A 21257-nucleotide genomic window follows, 5' to 3' on the forward strand; every position below is an offset into this window, starting at 1 on the left:
GATTTCTTCTTTGGCCCTTTGGTTATTTAGGAGTATCTTAGTCAGTTTGGTTTGCTATGGCAGAATACCATAAACTGAGTGGTTATCAATAACAGAAATCTGCCGTGGTTCTGAATTTGGAAATCTGAGATCAGAATGCCAGCATGGTGAGGTCCTGGTGAGGACTCTTATCCTGCCTTGAAAATGACCATCTTCTCCTTGTAGTCTGGGAGTAAGCTCTCTGTGTCACTTCTTGTAAGGGCACTAATCCCATTCATGAGTGTTCCAACCTCTTTTGTTTTTAATTTTTTATTAGAGGATAATTGCCTTACAGTGTTGTCCTGGTTTCTTCTGTAAAGCAAAGTGAATCAGCTATATGTTCACGCATATCCCCCATTGTCTAAATTTCCTTCCCATTTAGGTCACTGCAGAGCACTGAGTAGAGTTTTTTATACTGTACAGTAGGTTCTCATAAGTTATTCTAATCATCTCTTGAAGACCACACATTCTAATACCATCACATAGAAGGTTATGGTTTCAACATATGAATTTGGAGGAACATAAACATTCAGTTCAAAGAAGTGTGTTGTTTAATTTCTATATATTTCAGAGTTTCCCACAATTTCCCATTTATTGATTTTTAAAGTTCATTCCATGGTGTTTCTAGAACATATGTTGTATTATTTCTATTCTTTTAAATTTACTGAGGTTTATTTTATGGCCTACCATATGATCTGTCCTGGAGAATGTTTCATGTGCACCTGAAAAAAAATGCATATTTAGTTGTGTGGAGTGTTCTGTACATATCTGTTAGTTGGTTAGTTGGTTTTAAGCATTGTTCTAGTCTTCTATTGTTGATCTGCTATTTGTTCTATCCATTATGTAGAGTATTGAAGTCTCCAACTATTATTGTTGAATTGTCTATTTTTCTGTTGATTTCTATTAGTTTTTGCTTCATATATTTTAGCAGGCTATTGTCAGACGTGTTTAAAATCGCTATATCTCCCTGATGGATTAATTATTTTATCATTTTAAAATGTCCCTCTTTATCTCTGAACTAGTACTAAGGAGAGAGGGTAAAGGTTTGGTTCAAATTCCACAGACTCCTGTTTTCTTACAGAATTTCCATAGACTTTCTTTACTGTTTTTATTTACTGTTTACCTTCAGAACCATTTCCTGAAAGTCTTTATGTTTTGGTTTTTTTAAATACTTTTTACTACTTTTGCTGGAGACCAGATCAGCAGAACTTTTCATGCTGCTAGGCAAGAAGTTGATCCATATGCCTTTTTCTATAATTTTTGTGTATGTGTGTGTTTAACAGATGATAAGTTTTACAAGCCTCATGATGCAGTGATTTATTCATGTTTATTTGCCCAGTACCTACCACAATGATTCTGAAATATTGCAGGTTAGTGATTCTCAAACATTTTCTACTTTGGACAGTTTTGAATGCTGAAACTTTTGGTGGTGCATTTGGAAGTGTTAAAATGGTCAAAATAACATTAAATGACTTAGCGAAAATGAAGCTTTTATTAGCAGTTTAACAGCCTCCATGTAGTGCCCATAAAAAGAAAAAAAAATCAAGGTGTCATCAGGGTTAGTTCTTGCCAGGGGGAGAATATGTTCCTTGCCCTCCTCCTAGTTTTCTGGTGGTTGCTGGCAATCAATGGAGTTCTTTGACCTCTAGAAGGAGCTCTGATCTCTGCCTCCATCTTTACATGGTCTTCGCCTTTGTGTTCCTGTTTGTATCCCCTTTTCTTCTAAGGATTTGTCTTTGAATTTAGGACCAGTTTTAGTTCAAGATGCTTTTATCTCAGGATAGCTTAATTGCAAAGACCCTTTCTGCAAACACAGTCGCACTTACGGTTTCTTGGAGTTGGGACATGGACAACCCATTGTGGGAAGTTGATCACCATTCAGCTCACTGCAGCTGCCTAGGACCACTCGGAGGACCAGCTTTGTGCCCCTTGTGATGTTTAGTAACTCCTAGATACATGCCAAAGTCTGGTTTAAGTCTTTCTGTGTTGCTTAAATATAAAATAGTTCTGACTCTATGTGATTTGCTCTCCTCTTCAAGTAAAATCAATTACAAAAATATATTTGACTATCGATATAAAAACAGCACAACAGACTTGCTCCTTATAGACAACTTATGTACCTTGCCCTTATTGATTATTCAGGGAGTTCAAATCCCCTCCTTTATGTTCTGTTTCTTAATAATCAGGACAAATATTTTATTCTCATGGAGACTTGTTTCAGTGACCCCAGAAACTGTTGGAAATGAATTTTTCTACTTCTGTTAAGAAGAACGAAACATCTTAAATGTTGGACTGGAGGTAGAGTTTGAAGTCTAATTTCTGGGGGCAAGTTATGCATAGGTTCCAAGGAAACAGTTTTGGTCACACACACAAAAACTAAATTGTTGGTACATGTGAGACGGGTAGAGTAAATTCAATGCATATAAGCTAGAAAATGATAAAAGTGTTATGAATAAGAGACCATATTTTATTTGGTTTTCATTCTTCATGTTCAAATTCATAGCTTAAAGATGAAAAAGCATTCAGTTTGAGATTTAATACAAATACATATAAATCATGCATTATTACAGAGCTTCACACCTGATGTGCATAAGTCATATGCTTCTGTATATGCCTATAGCGATAAGTGGGATAATGTTTACTGAAGCATTCACAGTGCTTATCTCTGAGTTAGTGGGATTTCCAGCGATTTTTGATTTTTGAAATCATCAGTTGTGATGGAATTTTTAAATTTACAATATAGCAATGTACAATATAGCATTTTATCAATTCAAATACAGGGTTTATGGTGAGGGAGACAGAGAGTGGCTGTAGCCTCCAGGCCAGTGACCTCTATCTGCAGGAGTAGGTTTATATGTTTGCCCATGTTCCATGCAAAGAACATGATTTTTTTCACACGTGCTAGGGTAGAAAGGACAGAGAAGTAGTGCATAATGTATGTTGAAGGCTGAATTGTGTTGCCTTGTAAATCACTCATGCACACACACACACACTCGGACACACCCACCCAGCAGTCTCATTAAGGTCTCTCTAATTTGTTAGAAGTAGACTCTTCATTATTAAAATTTCAATAGAATTGCTGTCTCCCTTGCCAGTCTCCCCCGTGTGTTTGTGGAGTGTGGGATTAGTTATGGGAAGTAGTTCAAGTTAAACATGCAAAGGGAGGAAGGACAAGAATTCTGGTCCAAAGACATTAAGAATTCATTCCATAACCTGACCATCCTTTTTAACAAGGTGATTCCCTTCAGAGATATTAGAGTTTGTTGGTAGACCTGCTTATGTCAGAGCGCTTTACCATTATTACAGAGGAAGAGGCATTTGGGCCGCGTCCAGATCTCGTTAGAGGGTGCCCCTCTGTTAGTGGGCATTGTGGGTCTATTGACCTGCAGGCACTGACTTGTGGTCTCCATGTCCCTCTTAGCAGATCCTCTCAGAGCCTCTATGGGATTCTTATAAATATGTGCAGAGCAGTTGCATTTTTTCAGAACATGAAGGCATTCAGGTATACTGGAAGCTTGCCAAGTTTGATTTTGACACATGTCAAGATTAGAACGTGTAAATGGAATGGCATTGTGCCTTGGTACTACTGCTATGGGGTCTGAGGCTGAGAGTTGTCCAGGGGATAGGGCTGTAAATACTGATGCGTGAGTGCTTTACATACTGATGGAAATGTTGGTATCTGTTCCTGTCTGTGCTCTGTTAATTCTCTAAACCACTGTAGTGTTACTCTTCAACTGTTGGGAATAGCAAAAACAGCCAGTCTCTCTGTATTCCCTGCTCCTGGGACATGTGCCTATTTGCTTAAAGACTGGTCTTTGATTTCAGGGTTGCAAAACAGTTGTTCAGAAAACAAGCATAGCAGTCTACTTCAGAAAATCCTTCTCTTTTGAGATATAACTGGATTGGTGATTCGTGTCTGTTTGTTAATTGCAATAAAGCTGCTACTGTAATTTAGAATGCTTGTTAAGAACAGTCCAACGGTCCTCTAAGGGACAATAGATAACCTGCAATGTGTCTGGCTTACGGAGCTGGTAATTATTTTACTATAAATGAATCTAACAATAGCCTATCCGAAAACCACAAGAGGCACAGGCTTTGAGGGCGGAGTATTAAAATCAAGGCTCTTCTTTATTGACTACATTCATCAGCCCAAATAACTGGCAATAAGGTTTTAAGAGAGGCTCAAATAAAGAAAGTGAAATAATTAAGACTCTTTTCAGTTACTGTAAAAAAAATTCTTAGTATGAGTGCATCTTATTTAAGAATCAGTCTAACCTTCCTTTTAATGGAAGTTTTAAGATTTCATATTATATAATAATGACTTCATTGCTTTTTAAAAGGGCTATCCTACCCAATTAGGAATTTGTCAATTTTTCCTGTAGGAATTGCCAGGCTATTCACACTAATTTTCCATCTTAGAGCTACCTACCATGTTGTATTTTGGCTGTAATTATTTTTTTCTTTGGGGAAAGTTGGTATAGGTAAAAACCAGGCACAAGTAATAATTTTGGGTGGCATTGGTAGAGTATGTACTCTGGTATTCTTGCCTGGAGATTCTCATGCAGAGGAGCCTTTTGGGCCACAGTCCGTAGGGTCACAACGAGTTAGGTACAACTGAGTGACCGAGCATGCACATAAAGGAAAAGCCAGAGAAAGCACATTTTCTTTCCATGAAAAGACTTGCAAAACTGGGTATTGGTTGAGGAAACTCTAGACAAGATAGTAATTTTCATCAATTTCCAGCAATATCTATAGTATACAAGCAAAAATGAGTTGGTTATATTAATAAATCTAACTGATGACACAGGTGTATTTATCCTTCTGGCATTGGGTTCACACCTACTTTGAGCTCTGCCCTCATGCTCCACTCATGCTCCCACTGAGCCTAATTGTCAGCTCTCGGACTACTTAGTGCACCTCCAAGGGTTTGGTATGATTTTCCCTCAGCTTTGACTGCTCCTAACTTCACCTTCCAAATGAGCAAAGCTTGGGAAACCTTTGGACCCAACTCCCTCAGGAAGCACCCCCTAATCAGGCAGAATGAGTGTCTTCTGAGAAGTCCCACAACCAGATACCTGCACCTCCTGTATCCTCAAGGCAGAAGCTCAAACTGTTCATGAGGACCCTGCTCCCACAGCAAGTACCTATTTTTCTGTCCTCCAGCATGTCCTGTATTTAGAGCTTGTTACTCTGGAGTCCATTTAGTTTTCCAGATCCTCTCCATATGAGTTCCAACTCTTCTCATGCCTTTTTTCTCCATTCCTCCTGCTGCTTTGCTGGCATAGCTCCTCCTTGTCCATCTGAGATGGCTGCAGTGACCCCTTTGTGCCTATCCCTGGTCTTGTACTCTCGAACCTCTTCTGCACACTTTCTTCTAAAAATATATATCAAAGGGCATATCTGACTGTGCCAGTCTCCTCCATGAGACTTCACACTGGTGTCATTTGTTGAGAACAAAGTCTAACCTCCTTAGTATGTCAAGTCGAATATGGCCACCCATGATCTGACCTCCGTCCATCTCTCCCACCCAAATTCCCACTACTTGTGGCTCCATACCTCATTTTCCAGCCATGCTGAGCCATTTTTATTTCACCCTGAGGCCTTTGATATTTTATACTTATGAACTTTGCTCAAGGCGCTCCTTCTTTTTGTAATGTTCTTCAAAACATAGTTAATTTCTGATTATCCATCAAGACTCCATCATCTCCTCTTTCAGCAAGAGGAGATCAGTTAACTAACCTCTGGGCTCTTGCAGCATCTCAGTACATATTTCTATGTAATAATCTTAGTGATCTCTTTATGCAACCTCTAAATGACAGGGCAATGTGATTTCTTAATTATTATTATATCCTCAACATTTAGCATTGTATTTGTCACACACTAAGTTCTCAGTAAGTGTTTAAATGAATGTATGAAAGAACAGAGATTAACAACACTCCACAGGCCATATGAAAGACAAGAGAATGAATCTTAGTGAAATCAAGACATGAGTCTTATGACAAAGATTCTGTTGATAGCTTCCAACATAAGAGATGGCTCTGAAAAGATAAGGGCTAGCAGTGTAGCTCTCGTGGAAGACCTGTATTGATTCTGCTTAAGAGTCCATTTGGGGCAGGCAGATGCTTAGTGAAGAAAAGGTGACTGTTCAAGATTCAGACAGGTGGCTATTGTTGGGGATACTCTTAAAGGGATGGCCTGATTTTCTCTTTTATTTGGGGCTCAGAAGTATGCTGGATTTTGAGGCAGAAAAGTACTTACTGAGGATCAGGCTGAAGCACAGTCTTGCAGAATTGGCAGGGAGTTGCAAAATGAAGGAAACAGTCACAGCAACCGTATGGAAGCTTGTCTTTTGCAAAACTGGGCTAGAACACGTAGGCAGTGCAAGAGGATTACTAAGCAAATAAGATGCTGTCTTGGAGGCTTTATTTTCTTTCTGCCAGTGGCAAGGCTTGGTCTAGATTGTGAGGTATGTGGACTAAAAGGAGGGCTAAGTGAGACCTGTTGAAAAAGTTGGAGCTGTTCTGTGAGAACAAACCATGGCCAGGCATCACGGCAAGCTTGGCCAGCCACTTTCAACTTTTTCTCACTCCTCATCTCTATTCAAATAACAAAATTTTTGCAATTGCATGTTTATCAACCAATCTGTGCTTACTTTGGGGCTTGTTACTGCTTGTTAATAAGCAGTAAACAGGGCTTGGGATTAAAATGGTGAACAAGACATAATGTTTCCTTGTGGAGATAACCAGTGAGGTCAATTTACAAGGAACAAGCAATTTCAAATGTGATTGATCATACTGAAGGGACAGTGCACAGAGACTTGGGAGAATGTGGTTGTTTAATTTATTCTCATGAATCAAGGAATGAAGGATTTGCTAGAAAAAGTTAGGTAGAAGATGTATAGAGGTGCCATCATAAGCAGAAGCCCTGAGATAGGATAGAGAGAGACGTGACACCAGCATGGTGAAGTGGGACTATGCTCGATAAGCCTGGAGAGAGAGAGTAGAAACCTTATTTAGAGGCTATAAGAAACTATAGGAAGGACTTTAGACCTTGTTTCTAAAGGTCTAGAAGTCATTGGAATGTTTTAACATCACCATGCTTATGTTTTAAAATGGTGGCTCTGGCTGCACTATGGGGAAGAAAGGGAGCAAAGGTAGAAGTGGAGTGTCTGGTTAGAAGTCTGCTACTTGTTCCAAGCATGAGATGATGCTGAGCCTGATCATGGTGGTATTGGGGATGAAGTAAAGTGTATCGATTGGAAAGATGTGCAGGAATAGATGAGACAGTTTTGGCCTTTTGGTAGATGTGGCCAGAGAAAGAATAGTTAATAATGACTTCTAAGCTTTGCAGTTGAACAACCTGATATATAGTAGTAGCATTTCCCCCCCCGCCCCCGAGATAGGTTTTTGGTAGCAATTCAGTGTAGGGATGGTGCATTCAGGATCCCTTAAGACATCATATGGGTAATGAGCCTGATAACGAGATTGGATGACTCCTGGAAGGCATCTGTGTGGATGCAGTTACCTGGCCAGTGGTTTTCAAAGTGTGACCCCCTAGCCCAGAATCGTTAATATCACTGGGGAACTTAGACATGCAGATGTTCAGGCCCCAGCACTGACTGTGTCAGAAACTTTGAGTGTAGGGCCCAACAACCTGTACTAATAAGCTTTTCACCTGATTTCGATGTACATGGAAGCTTAAGAACCACTACCTAAGGTAATGAAAGGTAGACTGAGCGGGGGAAAAGGGGTCTACGTAGGGCTTATGTGTATTTGTTATTTTACTCCCAAAACAGTTTAGTTTATGATGAACTTTATGTTATTCAAATGTTATACGTTTTTTCATTCTATCATCTGGGCGTGTCAGTGGAGAATGCAGCAGTTTTAACAGGATCTATGTGGTCCTGGTGGAGAAGGTAATGGCAACCCACTCCAGTGTTCTTGCCTAGAGAATCCCAGGGACAGGGAGCTGTGGGCTGCCGTCTATGGGGTCGCACAGAGTCAGACACGACTGAAGTGACTTAGCAGCAGCAGCAGCATATGGTCCTGGAATTTTACTTTACATTAGAGTTTTGAGCTTTTTCATGTAAGGTAAGAGGTAAGTGCTCTTTTTTAGAGATGCCTTTTTTGTATGCATAACCTGAAATTCAATTGTTGTCCTTTTTGGAGGACTGAGGAAAAACTGCTTTTAGTAAGTGAATAAGGGATAAATACTTGTGTTTTCATTAGATAGAGGTTTCTTCAAGGCAAACTTACAGTATGTAAATTGTTGAAATAGGTATTATGTAGGAGTTACTTAGATTAAACCTTGGAAACTACTTTCCAAAGGGTAGATGCTACTTGGTGAGTCTTTTAAAGTTGCTTTTGACAGCTAATTTGTTCACATAATAGCGTAAGGTTTCTCCTCTTGTGCTTCATATTTTTCAAAAGAGAATTTTTTTTTCCATTATAATGAACTCTGATAAATATATGAGATAATTGATGGACTACATCTGCATAAAAAGAATTCAACTTGCTAAATACAATACTCGTGACAAACGGAATGCATTTAGACTCCTCAGTTCTGGGATTGCATTCTGTCACTATGCTCAAGAATAATATGGAACATCATGAAAAAATGGAAAGCGGATCAGTAGAAGAGATTTCTTTAAGGTGGCACTGAAGTTTATCATAATGGGAGGCAGGTAATGATAACTTCCAAGTGATGGAATGTATGCTATAGTACATTTGCTTGACACATTTTCTTTGAATGAAAAAGTTTCTTTTTTATTTTTTAATGTAAAAGATAAGCTGGCTTCCTTCTATCCCCATTTGATGGGCAGCTACATAGTAGGTGCTAGAAAAGGCAAACTGGTGGTTTTTCAGTTGAGTGAGGAAGATACATACACATACACACATAATCACAGATGGTAGGAGCAGGAATCACACAGATTCAAAGCAAATACCAATGAAGAAAGGTATTCTAGAATCAGAATACAGGGGACATGGAAGATGGATGGAGGTATTAAAGACCATGGCACATTCAGGGCAGTGCAGGTGTCCAAGATCGCATGATCAGAGCATTAGATGCTTGAGTTGCAGTCCAGTGATGCTAGAGAAATAGCTCAGTACCTGCTGGCAAATACCTTCCTGTGCAATGCTAAGAATTCTGACCTTGATCTTGAAGCTTTGGGTTTCTATGTAAGGATTTTAACGTAGGAAGTCATAAACTCAAATTTGCATTTTAGAAAGATCATTGCATAATATTATGTTAGTGTATCAGGAGGGACCAACCTGAGATAGGCACGGATGGCTCCTGGGTTTTTGCTTCAAGCCATAGGTTTGACTGTCTGTGTATTGGCCCATTTCTTTATTTTTCAAACAAAGTTTGCTGCTTGTACAGGTTACAGACTTGAGGACAGACCCAGGGAAAATCACAGAGAAGCATTGGATCACACAGATAGAAGAAAAACACAACACGTTTTTAGATATGGGATTGTGACTCAGAAGTGAAACGAGGGGAGAGTTTGAAATAGGAAGAGGAAGCCCACAGTGTCAAATATTAATGGTGGGATAAGGACTAAAATTTCTCTAAAGGAAGTGTCACCAGTCAGTTTGAAAAGTGCAGTTTTGAGAGGCTTCTTGGGGGGCAGGCAGAAGTGGAATTGTTGAGAGCTGAAGATTAATTAAAAGCTAAAGAATTAGAGTTGGGGGTGTATAGTTGAGCAGAAAAGGAGGAAAGGACATAGGTAGGAAACAGTATTATGTGAGAGGAGTGGTTTTCAATTGCAGGAGGTTTATGTGTTAGGTTAAAGTGCAGGAGAGGGAGGGTGAGAGATTAAAGAGTTAGAGGAGAGCAGGGAACACTGATAGATGACGTACTTGAGGGAAGTAGATTGGATGGGATCCAGCACCAAGGTGGTGGGTCAGTGATAGAGGAGAACAGATGTGCTTGCTCTCAGAGAAGGTGTAAGTAGCCAAGCTATAGCGCCAGGTAAACTTCTAAGTGGACTTGGATTATACTCTTTAGGAAAGCATTTCTGTGTGGTGGGTTGGTATTCTGTAAGTCTTCTTTTAGAAGAGATAATGGAGGGTTAGCTGGATTTAAACACATTAGTCCATATTTTGATAAAATAATTCTTTCTTTCCTGATGTCAACACTGGTTATTGTTTTTTTTAAACTGTAGTACATACTACGAGAAATTAAAATTCATATTTAACATCCTCTTCCACATAGAGAAGAAAATATTATATTCACCATAGGATATTTACAACAATCATTTTCATTCTTCAACTATAAGAGGAAATAAGTGACTCTTTGGAGAGGCCAAAGTTTATATCAAACATTTATAGTTTTTGTATTAATATTTGTTATTCAGTTTTACAATTGGCATAATTGTGTGTTTTCCAAGGTAATATGTACTTGATTTGGCCTAAACATCTTGTCGTTTATTCAGTCTTCTCCTGTGAATGAATTTATTGTACACAGATAACATTTCTTCATGTTTATGTTCTTTTTTTGGTGGATGAGACAATGTAATAATACAAAAACTTAAAGACTGATATTTGTTTTGACAAGGAAATGAATCGTGTAAAGGTTGCCTTATATGGGCAAATGCTGCTTTTTGACATAAATATTACATGAAAACCTCCTTTGTCTTCACAAACTCTGCTCTGCCGTGTAATCAAATCATGCCTGGGCGTGTGATCGTAGACACTAACGACTTTGCATATAGACGTAGCATAGTCCTTATGCCAGGGTTCCGAGGCTGAGGTACTCTCTTCCTCTGAGGTCCTGGCTTTTGTGCCTTACGTGGTCACTGGGTTACTCTACCTACTTCAGAAATAATAAAGAATAGGCATGATTTGCAGGTACTTCAAAGTTACCAAGGATCAGCAAAAGTACCCTACGGATATAGTTATCATTTTCTGTTTGTTGCTTGTTTTTGTCTTTTCTTTTCATTTTTCTTTTTTTGTGAGGTTGAATTTTTGAAATCAGCAAATTACCATTGTATTTTCCCATTGCTACATCACAAAGCAAAAGCCTATTACTGGAAGCCTGCCCTGGGCAAAACTGTGAGATAGGTGAAGTTTGTCTTAGACATCTGCTTCCTCCCTTTTCTCACTCTGCCAGCTCCCAAACCTCTAAGGCTCTGGAGTTCCTCCTGCCTAGGGGGATTCACACAGCGTTAGTGATTGATTGCATCCTAATATCTCCGTCTTCCAAGGATATCGGCTTTTAGGAGACTATCTGGGGAGAATAATACATAACAGAAAGGAGTAAACCTCTAATGGCAAAATACAAAACATCATTGTTGAGGGGGCTGATGAGTCAGAAACTGTGGGGCAGAGACCTTCTAAGTATAAAGCAAGTGTATAAATGGCTGCTTCCTCTGCTCTTTTTGTAAAGCTGGGGTTATTAATGATTGTGTGTGCATGCTAAATCTCCTCAGTTATGTCCGACTCTGTGCGACCCCATGGACTATAGCCAGCTAGGCTCCTCTCTCCATGGGATTCTCCAGAATCCTTTGAATTATCATACTTGACTGTGTTAATATACAGGCATGAATGGGCTGGCATTACCCTACTCTTCTTTGAAGAAGATACTCTGTAGTGATAGAAAGAGTAAATTGAGACTATTTTTACACCATGGCTCATGAACTCATAGACATGAGGGAATGATCCTTGTTTAGCATTTCAATTTGTGGTCTATCTTGGAATCATATTTTAATTAACTCAGCCAACACCTTAGTGGGTGATAAGTAATATTATCCCTGGAGAATGGTATATAGAAAAAATGTAATCTAATCTGAAAGCTTGAGAGTGGAAAAAAAGATTGCCCTTATCAAGTCTGTTAAAGATCGGGTTAGAGAGATCACTCAAGGTTAAGAGTCTCCCGCTAAGAAGTTGCCCAGTAAATCAGTGAGAGAACTGCAAGGAGAACATCTGAGCTTCTGGCCTCTTAGGGCACAGAGTCACTGTTTACTTTAAGGCCACATTTATAATCACAGTTAGTGACCTCAGGAGACCAGTGCTCCCAGCAGTGAAGCAGATGGCACATTTCTTCTGTTACCCTACAGCTCATGAGCCATGATGCTAACCAAGTGATATAGGAATGTTAAGTAACAACAAATTAGGCTCTGTTAAAATCATGACATTGAATATATCTCTATAGCTTCCTGTTTCCAAAGACTTTACAGTTATATTTATAACTCTTTCAAACCACTTGAAATTCCTCTCATTGAAAATCACTACGCTTCTTTTCAGTGCTTAAAGAAACAGCTATCTGGTGGGACCATACATATTTTGATGGTAAATTTGTATTTAGGAGGAAGAAAGGTTATCCAGCTCCACAACTGGATGAGGTCTTATAAAACTCCACAACTGGATGAGGTCTTATTAAAACTTATAGAAATATAGCATATTAACACTAAAAGAGATCTTGGAGGTTGGGAGGAAATTAATTTGTAATTGGGCTCCTTGGACCAAACTCATTATGAAAACCACTCAGATAACAGGGCGTTAAATCAGTTAAGGGTGGTCTTTGGAGAACCAAGTTTTCTGGAACACTGGGAAGCTAGGGCAGAGACATAGATCAAGGACACCCGGGCCCTGCTCCGCTTTCACCTTGTGGAAGAGGCTGTGACCTTGCCCGCACTGAGCTTGATCCAAGAACTAGGAAAAGTGCCGTTTGTAAACATCCTTTAAATGGAAACATGTCTATAGCAGCATAAGTTCTTTCTGGGTAAATGATTTTGACCATATGTATAAAAGGGCAGTGACATGATTAGAATTTGGCTGTTTCACAGTTTCGCCAGGAAGGTCCTATATCCCAGGCTAAATAAATTGGGACTCAGTTTAATCCTGCAGTAGACATATAAGTTTAATTAAGCCTCAATTTTACAGATGAGGGAAACACAGTTTATAGAAAAAAAATGACTTGCCTAGATTGACAGATCACCTTAGTGCCAGAGAGGAGACAACCCAGGTCTCTTGACCCTGCTATAATCATCTATAACTTCATGACTCAGAAAAGAAAACCCTGACCCCATTAAAACCATTAATTTTCTGATAATGACACCATCATACTTCAGTCATTTGGGTCTTTTTTTCACGTATTCATTAATTTAACAAATACTTAGTAAATCCCTGCAGTGGTAGCGTGAGTAAAACAGATCCAAGCCCTTGCTCTCAGGAATCTTACTTTATAGTTGAGGAAGATGGACCATAAACTAAATGAGTAAGATATGATTTAAAGTATGTTTTAAATTAGTTTATGTTAAATGGTGGTTAAGTGCCATGAAAAAAAGATAAAATGGAAAAGAGTGGAGTTGTGTGTGTGTGTCCTGATGTCATTCTAAATAGAATGGTCAGGGAGGACCTTGCTGACTCTGTAATCAGTCATTTCCCCAGTCATCGTATATCATCTGCTCCTTCATGCCTACAACATCTGCATTTCTCTTCCCATTCCCCAGAAGAGCAACAGAACACTCCCTCTATTGTTACTTGACCACATATTCTCTCTTGGTCTCATAAGCTAAGGTATCCATTATCCTGCATCCAGCCTCAAGAAACCAGACCAGAATTCTGTCACCCTCTCCTGCCTCTGAAGCTTCCCCGATTCCTCCTTCAAGACAGCCTCATCACCAGGAGACTCACTCTTTGTGATATGATCACCTCTCCTGCCCCATCTTCCCTTCTGTTTGGACAGGCTGCTTTCTTCCTCTGTTCTGTTTTTGCTCATTGAATGCTCTTCTACCAGTTGAAACTCTGACGATCTTTTACAGTCTGTCCCAAATGTTGTCCCTTTCCAGAGAGTTTCTGATCTCCCCACACCCCCACCCCCAAAAAAGTTCCCGTTCACTCTTTTAGTGAAATACTTGGCCTCTTAAATCAGCTCTTCATTAGCACAGTTCTTGGTACATTGTAACTGCTCCATAAGGGTTTGTTGAAAAGTTGAATGATACTTATCAGATTCCATTGGGAATCAGAAATCCCAACAAAAGTTGAAGTTTCAATTTGGATTAAAAATACTGCTCATGGAAATGTAGCCAAGATGTAGGAAAAAAAAAAAAAAAACACTTAATAGAATATATTTCAAACAGAAAAAGCCTTTCAGTAATATAGTCTGTTCTATGTTCAGGGACAGTTGCAGAGAGAATGAATTCACGTGAATTTATGTGGGAAGCTGGCTGTCAGCTGAACCATGTGAAAATGAATCTGCCTTAAACTGTTTTCTGCTAAAATAAGCAACATTTTAGAAATGTTGTCTATCTCTTTAGGTTAGTGCTAAATTATCCCACAGCTCTCTGAAGCTCATCAACTTAATAATTGTTTCCAATGATCTGTAAACGAGCTTGCTTAAAATAATTAACCTTTTTACTTATTTGTATAAAAGACTTGGATAACAAAAGATTGGAAGTTGATGGGGTCAATTCAGGATATCTGGGTCCTCAACCCATTGGTTCCTATCCTGAGTATCAGGCTGCACAGCTGTGGGTACCAATGACTTGCCTCTGGGAGATTTATCATTTTCTCCCCAGTCTACATTTGCCATGACCTAAGAGCTGCTGCTTCACTAGCAGATGGAGTATGGGGAGTAGACGGATGCTTCGATACACAGTGTCCCCAGCCTTAGGATGGAGGGGCAACCTCCCTGGAGGTCACATGAATTTTGCTTGGATATCAACCTTACTGTCTAATCTTCTGTATAAACTTGGCCCACTTCTAGTCTGTCAGTTTTGGTTTCTGGTTTGTAATTAATCCATGGCTAATGCTAGTATCCAGCCCTAAAGTTCCCATTCATAACTGAATTCCTTTGGGGCAGAAACCTAAAGAAAATTCCTGCTTAGAGAATTAGTTTCTTCTGGGCAAATTTTTCAGATGTGTACTTGCCAAGAGGGTACATATAAAAGAAAACAAATGAAATCTTCATCCGCTGTCTTCAGCAGAAATTATCTGGAAGCATCTTTTATACCTAAGAGTCTTCCCTGGTGGCTCAGACTGCAAAGCATCTGCCTGCAATGCGGGAGACCGGGGTTCGATCCCTGGGTTGGAAAGGAGAAGGAAACGGCAACCCACTCCAGTACTCTTACCTGGACAGTCCCACAGATGGAGGAGCCTGGTAGGCTACAGTCCATGGGGTCGCAAAGAGTCGGACACGACTGAGTGACTTCACTTTCACTTTCACTTTATACCTAAAGGATTAGACTCTATGGGGTGAGCTAATAGACCCAAATCTGGATCTCTTCTCTTAGAGCGCTTTTAATCCTGCATAATTTTGATGACAGACTCACTCACTGCCCTTCATTTAGCACCATTCTTCCTAAAATGAGATTTCTTTAATAGTGATTTCCATGTTGCCAAATACAGTGAACAAATCTTAATCCTCATTTTTCTGGACTATCAGGTAAGGTAACTTTCTTCACATGGCTTCCAGGGAAGCCATATTCTTCTGGTGTCTCCCTTTTTCCCTAGTCACTTCTTAGTTCTTTCTCTTGTTCTTCTTGCTCTTTCTGATCTCTGATGACTGTAGTCCCCCAGTGCTCAGTGCTTGGATCTCTTCTCTAACAACAAAGTCTCCTGGTGATTTCATTCAGGCCAATGGTTTAAATACCATCTATATGCTGATGAATCCCAAATTTACATCTCTATTCCAGATTTACACCAGCTTCCCTGGTGGCTCGGAAGGTAAAGCGGCTGCCTGTGATGCAGGAGACCCAGGTTCAATCCCTGGGTTGGGAAGATCCCCTGGAGAAGGAAATGGCAACCCACTCCAGTACTCTTGCCTGGAGAATCCCATGGACGAAGGAGACTGGTAGGCTACAGTCTATGGGGTCTCAAAGAGTCAGACATGACTGTGGGACTTCACTTTGACTTTTGATTCTAGATTTATCTCCTAAACTGCAGATTCAATTATCTAGTGGGCCATTTGTCATCTCCATTTAGATGCCTGATTAGATAAAGTCCAAAATATTCAAAGCAGAACTCCTGATTATCCCTATGGAATCTGCTTCTCCCATAGTCTTCCTCTTCTCAGTAAATGGCCATTTTATCCTTCCAGGGTCTTAGGCTAGAAAATTTGGGGTTTATGCTTGATTCTTCTCTTCTTATACTCCTCATCTAATCTGTCAGCAAATCTTGTGGGTTGTTTCTTCAAGGTATATCCAGAAAATAAGTATTTTTCACTACCTCTACCTCTCTAAGTCATCATCTTTTACCTACTTCTTATACCAACCTCCTAACTGGTGCTCCATTTTCTACCTTTGGGACCCTTTTCTTTTCTCACAATACCAGTCACAATTACTGTGCCATTTTTTTCACTCCCAACTCTTCTTTGGTTTCCTATCTCTCTCTCAGTAACTGGGAAAGGTCTTATAATGGCTTACATGGTACTGTACTTTCAGCCTCTCATTTACCACTCTGAACTCACCATTTTATGACTCCCTTCCCAATCATAATGTTCAGCACACTGGCCTCCTTGCTATTACTCTCTGAGCAAACAAATAGGACTAGACTGTCAAATCACAGAAACGTGAATCAGAAATCTTACCCACTCAGTTCAGTTCAGTTGCTCAAGTTGTGTCTGATTCTTTGTGACTCCCATGAACTGCAGCTTGCCAGGCTTCCCTGTTCATCACCAACTCCCAAAGCTTACTCAAACTCATGACCACCGAACCAGTGATGCCATCCAACCATCTCATCCTCTGTTATCCCCTTCTCCTCCTGTCTTCAATCTTTCCCAGCATCAGGGTCTTTTCAAATGAGTTGGTTCTTCACGTCAGGTGGCCAAAGTATTGGAGTTTCAGCATCAGCATTAGTATTTCCAATGAATATTCAGTACTGACTCACTTTTGGTGGGACTGGTTGGATCTCCTTGCAATCCAATGAGTTTTCTCCAACACCACAGTTCAAAAGCATCAATTCTTTGGTGCTCAGCTTTCTTTATAGTACAACTCTCACATCCATACATGACTACTGGATATAGGCAATCAAAAGAATTAGACAAACTAGAGAGATGTCCAGGTTGGTGAAGGCACCTCTCAAGGTCCTTCCCACATTGGAGCTGATCCTCTGGTTTAGAATAGATAAGATTATCTCAGACAGAGGAATGTTTAAATTATAAGACATCTCCTTTTTATCTTCTAGAGTTATATCTGTATATGATAGAGACAAGATACATATCCAATAAGCTGTTATTCAAGGAGACATCCTTCACACATCTAAGGTTCTATTCACTAGATAATCCTGAGCTAGATACATCTTGCTATAGGCATTTCAGAGATTGTCTCTTCTTCCTGGATAAACACCATTCATCTACTACTCAGAAGTCTAAGTGGTAGAAATGACAAATAGCAAAAGATTTAGAGACTTAACTGCTTTCCTTGTTATCTTCTTCCATCCCTTCCCATTCCACCTCCCCACTTTTTCCTCCCACTTAGGCAAGCACAGTCCTGTTATTGTTGGTTGCACTTGATCTTATGTCTTCCTGAAGTGCTCTAGACTCAGACTTCTCACAGGCTACTCTTAACTTCCTTCAGCTCTTCTACACTGACCTTTCTTGATGAGATGTCAACCGCATTCCCAGATACAGTCTTTTCCCAGCCTTTGCCCTTCTCTACTTATTCCTGTTTGAAATAGTATTATTTCACTAGTCATCTTTTTTATAGATAGTTTGTGTCATTAGAAAAGAAGTCCCACGGGGGCTGAGATTTATGCTTATGGCTGTACCCCTAATTCCTAGGACGGTACATGGCAGTGGTGGGCTCTCTGTGCTTGTTGCGTGGATTACTGTTTCTCCTTCCCTACACCACTAAGATGGCTGAAGATCTCATCTCTTCTCATGTTGACTGTTGTGGTCATCTCCTAACAGACTTCTGGCATACCGTTCCCAATGTTCTCTTCTAAAACTTGAAGCTGCTCTGTGAGAATATCTCATTCCTGCTTAAAATCCTTCAGTGGCTCCTCACAGTTTTCAGGAGAAATTCCATCTTTCTTAGCATGACACCTGAGGCTTGATTAACTCTCCAACCGCATTGCAGTCTTCCTCTCACTTATACTTACGGGCTTTCCTTCTCATTTTGCCCCTAGATTTTCATACCTGAAATGCCTGTCTGAATCATCTGAATAACTGGTTCCTGATGATTTAGCCTAAGGCTCTTTCCTGTAATGTTTCACCTTATTCCCTTTAGTCTGGGTTAAATTTTCTTCTCCAATAGCAACCATGCCTGTCTTTGCTGCAGCATTTTTGCATTATATAATAATTGGCCTTAAACGTATATGTCTTATTCATTAGACTTCAAGCTTCTTGAGTTCCATTCATTTTATATCTCTAAGACATTTGGTAATTTGATTCATAATAGACCCTCAAAATGTGTTGACTATATGAAACTCTAAACCAAAGGGCAAAAGGGACATTTAGATAGGGAGTAGCTTAAAAAAAAAAAAAAAAAAAAAGAGTTCTAATTTGATTACACAAGACACAGAAGACTATCTCCTTAATCAGGTCTTGTAGAATATACAAGGCAGTAATCATAGAGAGTAGCAACTAAGTACGTACCCTTCCTCGGGTCAGGTCTAGGAGGGAAATGACATTGCTGAGAGTTGGATAATGAACAGGGAATATTATGCTGTGCATTTACTTCTAAGTTCTAAATTTTGAGAAGGGCCTTTTGAGCAAGAGACTTGCTCATCTTTACCCCATCCTTAAAGGCCCTGGAGAAATCAGCCACTATGAATCCTTGTGATTTTATAGAATAGGTCAAGTTAAAGAAGTTAATGGAAATCTTTTGACCCACGAAATTATTATATTACACTACAAGTCAAGTGTTAACTAGAGAGGGCACATTTTCTACCGAGACTCACAACTCTTGGCCTCTTAGAATTTTTATTCTTGATTCCAAATATCAAATTTGTCATTTCTACCACATGCTTTATCATCTCCATGTGTGTTTACACTGAAATCAAAGATTAATAAGTGATAATTTTTAAATTGCAATTTTTATCTACTGATTCACTAATTTAGGCTGGTAACTAGAGAGGGCACATTTTCTACCAAGACTCACAACTCTTGGCCTCTTAGAATTTTTATTCTTGATTCCAAATATCAAATTTGTCATTTCCACCACATGCTTTATCATCTCCATGTGTGTTTACACTGAAATCAAAGATTAATAAGTGATAATTTTTAAATTGCAATTTTTATCTACTGATTCACTAATTTAGGCTGGTATGGCTTTTATTCGGAGAAGGCAATGACACCCCACTCCAGTACTCTTGCCTGGAAATTCCCATGGATGGAGGAGCCTGGTAGGCTGCAGTCCATGGGGTTGCAAAGAGTCAGACACGACTGAACAACTTCACTTTCACTTTTCACTTTCATGCATTGGAGAAGGAAATGGCAACCCACTCCAGTGTTCTTGCCTGGAGAATCCCAGGGATGGGGGAGCCTGATGGGCTGCTGTCTACGGGGTTGCACAGAGTCGAACACGACTGAAGTGACTTAGCAGCATGGCTTTTATTAAACTTGTTACATGGCAAACTTTATTAATTGGGTAAATAGAAAATTTCTATATATAATTTACAGCTTCCTGGGTGGCTCAGCAGTAAAGAATATGCCTGTAATGCAAGAGCTGCAGAAGAAATGTGCTCGATCCCTGGGTCAGGAAGATCCCCTGGAGGAGGTTATAGCAACCCACTCCAGTATTCTTGCCTGGAGCATCCTATGGACAGAGAAGCCTGGTGGGCTATAGTCTATAGGGTTGCAAAGAGTCAGACACGACTGAAGCGACTTAGCATACACACGTATATAATTTATATTCCTGTAATTTGTAATACCTGTTGCAATTGCTTAGTTCTTTAGAGAAAACAATCCCTTTCTCATATATTTCACATAAAAACAACTAATTCTTATAACTATTTTTCAGCAGTGCAATGCATTATGATTAAAATGTCTTGGGAAATAGGTTTATAAGGTATAGAAAATATTGTTATGAAAAGATTCTTGTTAATATAAATCTTCACTTGACTTATAGGTGTTCCCCCAAATATAAAATCTGTTTTGCTTTAATTTAATATGGTCTTTTTAGACCAAGTCCAAAACAGTCTACCTTAATACTAGATTCTGCTGTGTAGTGAACTGGCCATAGGACCAGTAGAGTTTGATCTCAATATTCCTGAATTCAGGTTACAGTTTAGAAAATTAATGTTTTGGTTCCTCAGTTATTTGCTAGTAACTCTAAGTACTGTAAAATGAAAATTTAACATGTTAACTTAAAAATATGCTCTTATTTTCATAAAACCAGTATTTTTGAAGACATTGCTATAAATATGAGCCATTGCATAGAAGATACAAGATACACAAACATGAGAGGGTGCTTAGTGATTAATTGAAGACTTCCTGCTATTTTGTGAACATTTGTTAACACATATTTGTGAGTATTTTACCCTTGATCTTCTTATTTTGAATCAATTCACCTTTTTTCTTCTCAAGTATTTACCTTGTAGTTCTTTGTGATCAACCCACATATGAAGGATGACAAGTGAACTGATCTTTAATTCATTTCTCCAAATATCTGCTTCATTCAAATTGTGATAGAAAGAAGCACATAAGAACAAATCTTAGTTATCATTATTTTATTGATGTTTATTTAGTAGTCTTCATGCCAAAGTGGTGGGGTTTAATACTGATACATTATTGTACTAGGAAAAATTGTTTTAAAAAAACATGCTTTATTTATTTTTTTAAATATAAATTTATTTATTTTAATTGGAGGCTAATTACTTTACAATATTGTATTGATTTTGCCATACATCAACATGAATCCGCCACTGGTGTACACGTGTTCCCCATCCTGAACCTCCCTCCCACCTCCCTCCACATACCATCCCTCTGGGTCATCCCATTGCACCAGCCCTGAGCATCCTGTATCATGCATTGAACCTGGACTGATGATTCATTTCACATATGATATTATGCATGTTTCAGTGCCGTTCTTGCAAATCATCCCACCCTTGCCCTCTCCCACAGAGTCCCAAAGACTGTTCTATACATCTGTGTCTCTTTTGCTGTCTCGCATACAGGGTTATCATTACCATCTTTCTAAATTCCATGTGTATGTGTTAGTATACTGTATTGGTGTTTTTCTTTCTGGCTTACTTCACTCTGTATAATAGGCTCCAGTTTCATCCACCTCATTAGAACTGATTCAAATGTATTCTTTTGAATGGCTGAGTAATACTCCATTGTGTATATGTACCACA

The 21257-nt window shown here is 39.2% G+C and overlaps 1 protein-coding gene across 5 annotated transcripts in view; it reads left to right on the forward strand.

Annotated features, from left to right (window-relative positions):
* IMMP2L (inner mitochondrial membrane peptidase subunit 2) overlaps positions 1 to 21257 on the forward strand; it is a 961484-nt gene that overhangs the window by 295876 nt on the left and 644351 nt on the right. The window contains exon 5 of one of the 5 annotated variants that reach the window (XM_024991061.2): positions 1 to 18463. This exon is cut by the window's left edge and continues 59684 nt beyond it. The exons of the other annotated variants lie outside the window; for them this stretch is intronic. The gene's annotated coding sequence lies outside the window, so the exon portion shown is untranslated. Of the gene's footprint in view, positions 18464 to 21257 lie in introns of those variants that run through there. 5 annotated transcript variants of the gene reach the window in all.

This window comes from Bos taurus, chromosome 4, assembly GCF_002263795.3.
Source record: "Bos taurus isolate L1 Dominette 01449 registration number 42190680 breed Hereford chromosome 4, ARS-UCD2.0, whole genome shotgun sequence".
NCBI classification, from domain to species: Eukaryota; Metazoa; Chordata; class Mammalia; order Artiodactyla; family Bovidae; genus Bos; species Bos taurus.